The sequence below is a fragment of the Silurus aristotelis genome, assembly GCF_946808225.1.
Source record: "Silurus aristotelis genome assembly, chromosome: 2".
Lineage (NCBI taxonomy): Eukaryota > Metazoa > Chordata > Actinopteri > Siluriformes > Siluridae > Silurus > Silurus aristotelis.
In genome coordinates, this window is record NC_139575.1 from 10,225,772 (window position 1) to 10,231,997 (window position 6,226).

A 6,226-nucleotide genomic window follows, 5' to 3' on the forward strand; every position below is an offset into this window, starting at 1 on the left:
TGTAGTGTGCACTTGGAAAGAAGAACAAGAGTAAAGGAAGACAGAAGAGTGGAAATCGAGAGAGGCAGAGGAAGAGCTTCTGTGTTCTCTGGCGTCTCGGCTGCACTGCCGATGAGATTCCCCTGTAGTCAGCGTCTCTACGGGCTCGGTTTACGGTAGGAGGCAGACAACACACCCACACAACCACAAAGGATTGACAAGCCTTTCACACACTTGCAGGTTACACAGCGAGTGTGTATGGTTTATGCATTACTCGTGCAAGGCGCAACTTAAACACAGAAGATTTTATGATAGTGATTTAAAAAAATGGATAAGAGCAGACCTTAAATGAATGCATAAAAAACATATTTGTTTACTAATTTTTTGTAAAAATCATGACAGGCACAAAATTAGTTTAAATACTGATCCTTGATTAGAAAAAAAATGTGTTTGCATTTATTTAAGAAATAAGAAATTTGTATGTGATAGGATTCTTATTGTGTTTGACTTTACAACTGAAAGTAAATATGTTTGTTAAGTGAAAGTTAAAGACAGTTTAGTCATGTAAAGTGTCCTCCACAGATTCCCATGAGCATGTGTTCGAGAAATAATCTCAAGCATATTAACCAACCTAAAACACTATAGTCATTTAAATGCTTGATATTAAATTGTTTTGAATTATTATTCTTTGGTATCAATGTGTGAAAATGCATTACACACTTCATGCATGAAACACCCTTTTCCCAAAAGTCATTCACTATAGGTTATAAAAAATGCACAGTTCCCTTTTTTCATTCTAAAACATTCATATGTTTAACAGGAAGTTGCATTTCCTGAAGTTCACAGAAAGAAAAAAGTTACAAAGTATAATTTTATTACTCAAACTTTTGATTAAATGCAAATGCCTAATTCAAAGAAATACCTATTTTTTTAATGTAATGCTGAAATGATGATAAAAATACTTGACCAGTGACTTGAGACTACAGCTGATTAAACAGATTTTACATTCAAGTGTCCATCAGTGAACAGTTGATAACCTCAACAATGATGGAACTGTAATAAATAGACATTCAGTGTCACTTAGATGAGGATAAGTTTCCTTTTGAGTCTGATTCCTCTCACGGTTTCTTTCTAACCTCATCTCAGGGAGTTTTTTTCTAACCTTTTGGCTCGGCCATTAGGGGTAAATGCACAGGGATTACTTTAAAGCACTAAAATGTATAGTTGCAATCTATTTCTTTCTACAAAGCTGCTTTGGAACAATTGCTAAATGTGCTCTTAAAATCAAAACTGAACTGAATTGACCACTAGGCACATTACAGACATGATATTAAGCACAATTATTATTCCCCTAATCGAGGATTATTTAGTGAGTGGACTGTTATTAGTGGTCAGGGTGAGCTGTGTGCTTTTGCACTCACATAGCTCCTTTGCTGTCCCATGTTGGGAAATAACAGAGTGCTGTAGCAGCTGAACCCCCTAAACAAATCGACAGCTTGATAAATCGCCTATGAAGCTCTATTAACGCTCAAGAGGTATTAATAATTATTTAGTCCGCTTTCAGGATTGAGTGAGTGACCTATAGGGCACACACAACGTGCACTCTCCGAACAGCGGCGAAGTCATTACCGTGGAACGTCTCCTCCCCCCTCAACACACAAACACACACACACACACACTTGTGCTCAACCAGAGGAGACTCGGCACAGCCCCGATGCGCTGAAGGGAAGAAGGGAAAAAGCAATTTCCCGGTGTTGAGCGGCGGAGCCCGAGCTCTCGCACTGCGCAGCCGGCTGTCACAAACACACCCGCGCGCTGACATGCTCCATGCTGAATAGACAAAGCGAAAACATGCTATCACAGGGGAAAAATGTGCAACCCCAGCGATTTTTCGGGGGGAGGTGGGGGGCCGTTTTAGTTTATTGTTTGCGCGCAGCCTAAAATCAACAAATAAATAAACAAGCAGTCGAACAAACAGCGGCCTAAATGTGGAATTTGAGCTGATTATATGAGTAGTGAGAGGCAGAGCTCTAAAGAGACCCGAATCCTCACACGGGGCACCAATTAGTGTGTGAAAAGGCCTTCTGTCAGTCATCTGCCTCGTCAACAGCAGAACGTCCCCCGTTGCTTTGTGGGTAAACAGCTGCATAAAAAAAATAAATGCCACAATAATTTTTTGCTAAAGCAGTAAAACAAGCTCGGCTGATTTCAGAGACATTTTCATAACACACACCTACTCATACACACATGCCAGCAATGCATCTGAAGGCATAAACAATCAGCCATGTAACGTCTGTACAGTATAGTAGTAAAGAAAAATACAATGCACTTATTGGAAAATAATCAATACCAAGGAAGTTTGATATTACAAATCTGAACTGTTTTATTCCTCATACACCTTTTTTTTTTTTTTTAACCAATTTTCCAGCACTAACCGTTCTATTTATTTATAAATACATTTATATTTACAATATGTTTAAACAAAGAAAATTAGTTCCTGTGGTCACTGAGGTAACAGCAGCTCTATGTTATTATAATTATATGTAAATAATATATATCTGTGATGTATTGACTCTAATTACGCTACACCTTTTGGCCAATCAGAATCAAGAATTCAGAATTCAGGAGTAGTGTAGTATATGTGTTATTCAAAATCTCTTTATCAACTGTCAGTTCTCGAATTATGACTTTCCATGTGAATGCAGCTCAACACAGCGGCTATGTCCTATACAATTAAAAAACAGAAGACGGAAGATAGACAGACGAAATAAAAGCAAAGTGTATTATTATGGTCATGAGTCAACGCAAGCCAATTAAACAGCTTCAGTTTGCATAGGCAGACTGTCTTTGGAACTGTCCTGGAGTGATGAACACCTTTTCCCCCCAAAATGATTTTTGCTCAGTTAGTGAAAAATTAAGCGTGTCGCTCCAGAATATGTGTTCAGCTGGGTTGAGATCTGGTTACAGTGAATGCCAGCGCACACTGTATACTTTCCATTATCTTCATCCCTGTCAGTCTATGTAGTGAACCCTTGGCAAAATAATCCTGGAAAAAACCCCACTCCTATCAGAAAATGTAGAAATGTTTCCTCACAGGATTTAGGTGATCAGTTAGAAGGACCTTACTGGATTGTATTGCTTTACAGTGATGCCTTTGTTTAAGGAGTCATGAATACCCAAATGATAACACCAAAGACAAGTGCCTGCACAGCATAACAAAGCTGCACAAATGTTGTGTGAATTGTTATAAATTCAGAAATATGAAAAGGTTTGTTCTCTGTCACCAGGTCACCTTTCTGTTTTAGACTGAAAAACCGAGCAGGTGATTTTTTGATGACTCAAGTGGGATTTACTGGAGTGTTTAAGCAGCCGACCTGCATGTGACAGTTCTGTAGTACTTCTTGGTTTTTCAGACATTTTGACCTCCTATAACCTCGACTAATGTCATGTTTTTGCTGACCTATTAAAATCAGTGTGTTCTTCTAGCTTTCACTTCCCTCGTCTGCAGATCTCTGAGAAAAAAAAAAAGTATGTTACAGGACACTGGGCTTAGCCGTGTCTAATGTCTAAGGTCTTTGGACTTGTGTTATGTGTATGTGTATTTACATATTTGTGAAATCTATTGTGAAATAAAAGTAATGCAATTGTTCACATGGAAATTGTTTTTCAGTGGCATTAGGTATAATCAGCAATCAATAGCCCAGTACTTCACTAGACCTGGGCAGCATCCCTGTATTTGCATTTGAACCATACCACCTGCAAAATGGTATATGTTCAAGTTTACATTCTTTAGCTTGTTCACTTCAGTTCAATTCTATTTATTTTTATTTGTATAGCACTTTTGTCTCTGTTTTAAACCTGTATAAAAAAGTGCATAAGTTTATAAGTTTATCCCTAATCAGTAAGCCAGTGGGGACTGTGTTGAGGAATATCTCCCTGAGATAACATGAGAAAGAAACCTTGAGAGAAACCAGACTCAAACAATAACCCACCATCATCTGGGGGTGTGCACCAAATGTTTAAAGATTACAGGTCCATCATTGTTCAAGTGTGCAGGGATCGGTGCATAAATGCAAAACCTGTTATGCAACTTGTGGGCCTGAGCCATTGTAGTATACTGTTGATATTAATTACAATTTAAATCCATCCTCAAAGTTCTTAAATTGCTCAGTATCTTCATGGATCTTTAGGCCGTAGATGTGGAACCATCCCCAGCTGCACAGAGTGTCTCTAATTGAAGAGAACTCCATCCAGAGGTAGGATGAGTTGGGAAGATTTGAAGAGAAGAAAAGGACAGGAACACTGGTCATTGGTACCTCAGAAGCATTTTTAACGAGAGAGAGGGAGAGAGAGAGAGAGAGAGAGAGAGAGAGGGGAGAGAGAGAGAGAGAGAGAGAGAGAGAGAGAGAGGGAGAGAGAGGGAGAGGGAGAGAGAGAGAGAGAGAGAGAGAGAGAGAGAGAGAGAGAGAGGGAGAGAGAGAGAGAGAGAGAGAGAGAGGGAAGAGAGAGAGAGAGAAAGAGAGAGGGAGAGAGAGGGAGAGAGAGAGAGAGAGAGAGAGAGAGAGAGAGAGAGAGAGAGAGAGGGAAGAGAGAGAGAGAGAAAGAGAGAGGGAGAGAGAGGGAGAGAGAGGGAGAGAGAGAGAGAGAGAGAGAGAGAGAGAGAGAGAGAGAGAGAGAGAGAGGGAAGAGAGAGAGAGAGAAAGAGAGAGAGAGAGAGAGGGAGAGAGAGAGAGAGAGAGAGAGAGAGAGAGAGAGAGAGAGAGAGAGAGAGAGAGGTAGAGGGAGAGAGAGAGAGAGAGAGAGAGGGAGAGGGAGAGAGAGAGAGAGAGAGAGAGGTAGAGAGAGAGAGAGAGAGAGAGAGAGAGAGAGAGAGAGAGAGAGAGAGAGAGAGAGAGAGAGAAAAGTTAAGCTAAGGAATGACCAAAAGAGAGAAAAAGGATGGAAAATTCTCATTGTTTTATAAATGTTTAAAGACAGTATACACTGTGATCAGGGTGTAAATATACTAAGTGGATCTCTAGTCTTGAGGCAGCACAGTTAATAGTATGATGGTTCACATTTCTCTGTTCAAGACAGTTTTGTCTGTTTTTTCAGGATTGTTACCACCTCTGAAACCACGCTAGGAGGTGACTTGGCTAAGATATATTGACAGTAGTTGTAAATGAGTGCATGTATGCATTTATGTTCCAGGCTGGATATCTTCATGCCTCCCATCCAGTGTTCCCAGGATAGGCTCTGGATTCATTGAAAAAACTAACACAGTGACTGAAAGTGAGTGAGGGAGCGAGTCAATAGACTTACAAATAACTCCGATTCATACACAACCGCTCACTTCTCTCCTGCTCTACTTCTTTTTTTCCAGTGCCATTTTTCTCCAGACTTGGCAGAAGAATAAAGCTACAGCAGCGTTCACACTCGGAAACAGCCGGTGGGCCGGAGAACAGAATAGATTACAATTACAGACATTCAGTAGAGATATTGCCAAAGAGTTGAACTTGGCTCTTTGAATCTTTTGGGATTTAAACTCAATTCTTTTTGACAAGGATAAGAAAACCTTTAACCCATTTAAAGTCCTGATCATTGGAAACTAAATGCTTTGGCATATTTTTGCTATATATTTTTTACTGTATTAACACCATCATGTGTTTGCTTCAAAAAGTCTTTGATGAAGTCTTTTTATCTTTGTGTTGAATACAAAGAGTCAATATGATGTTCAACAGCTAAATCCCATCTACTATTTTGAGTTAAAAACAAGTCCTCTGAGTTAATGTCATTGTTTTCCAAAACTGTATGATATACTCACCCTAAAAGTTACTTTTGTGTATAATTATTATCTATGTTAACATTGACTGATGAAATCCTTAAAATACGGTGGTGTCAAAAAGTTTTGAGACTAATGGTGCTAGCTGGTGCTAATTTGAACACGTTACCACGTCCGTGATTTTATTATGTTCTGCAAGTTAGAACAAAGAAGAAATGTTGTGTAAAACTGAGCAAAGCTGACACAGAGACATTTGACATACGGCGATGCTGCAATCAATCGTTCGAGGTGTTTTGAGTGGCACGCGTGCTGGAAGACGATGGGAGATCAGGAAGACCTTCAATGAGCTGAACCATGAAAATGTTCAAAACCATTCAGCAACTTGTGCATCAGAATTGTTGGTGTCAATATACATTTATACACAAAGTATGGTGAGGTGTCCACAAACTTTGGTCCATATAGTGTCCATTCATGCACTTATTCTTA

At 39.4% G+C, this 6,226-nt stretch overlaps 1 long non-coding RNA gene across 1 annotated transcript; it reads left to right on the forward strand.

Annotated features, from left to right (window-relative positions):
• Positions 1–53: 53 nt before the first annotated feature.
• LOC310722485 lies at positions 54–5,510 on the forward strand. Its single transcript, XR_014532388.1, has 3 exons — positions 54–155; positions 5,170–5,250; positions 5,342–5,510. It is a non-coding gene; the product is annotated as an uncharacterized lncRNA (long non-coding RNA).
• Positions 5,511–6,226: the final 716 nt, after the last annotated feature.